We start from the raw sequence: 337 nt of genomic DNA, 5'->3' as shown, positions 1-337 counted from the left end.
TTATCATTATTAAATTTTGATATGATCTCTATTTTAATATCTTAAACTCTTATTTTTACTTTTGTTGCCCACGTGTATGAAATTTTACAACATACTTTAAAACCATTCTTCTTGACTTGATTTATGTACGAGATGTCTCTGGTACGGGTTGAAGGGTGGATCGGGAACCTGTGGATCAAGGCTGAAGCCGGGTCGCTTGACTGGAGCAATGGGGGGAGGTACCTGCAAAGACACTCCGACGCTCAAGTCAGAATGGATCTAAGAGGTATAAGGTGTGTGGAATGAATGAATACCTGGAGGGACCTGGGTCCTCTATTTATAGGCGATGAGAGTCGTC

This window comes from Arachis ipaensis, chromosome B05, assembly GCF_000816755.2.
Source record: "Arachis ipaensis cultivar K30076 chromosome B05, Araip1.1, whole genome shotgun sequence".
In the NCBI taxonomy this organism is placed as follows: domain Eukaryota; kingdom Viridiplantae; phylum Streptophyta; class Magnoliopsida; order Fabales; family Fabaceae; genus Arachis; species Arachis ipaensis.
This window is presented reverse-complemented; position numbering follows the sequence as displayed.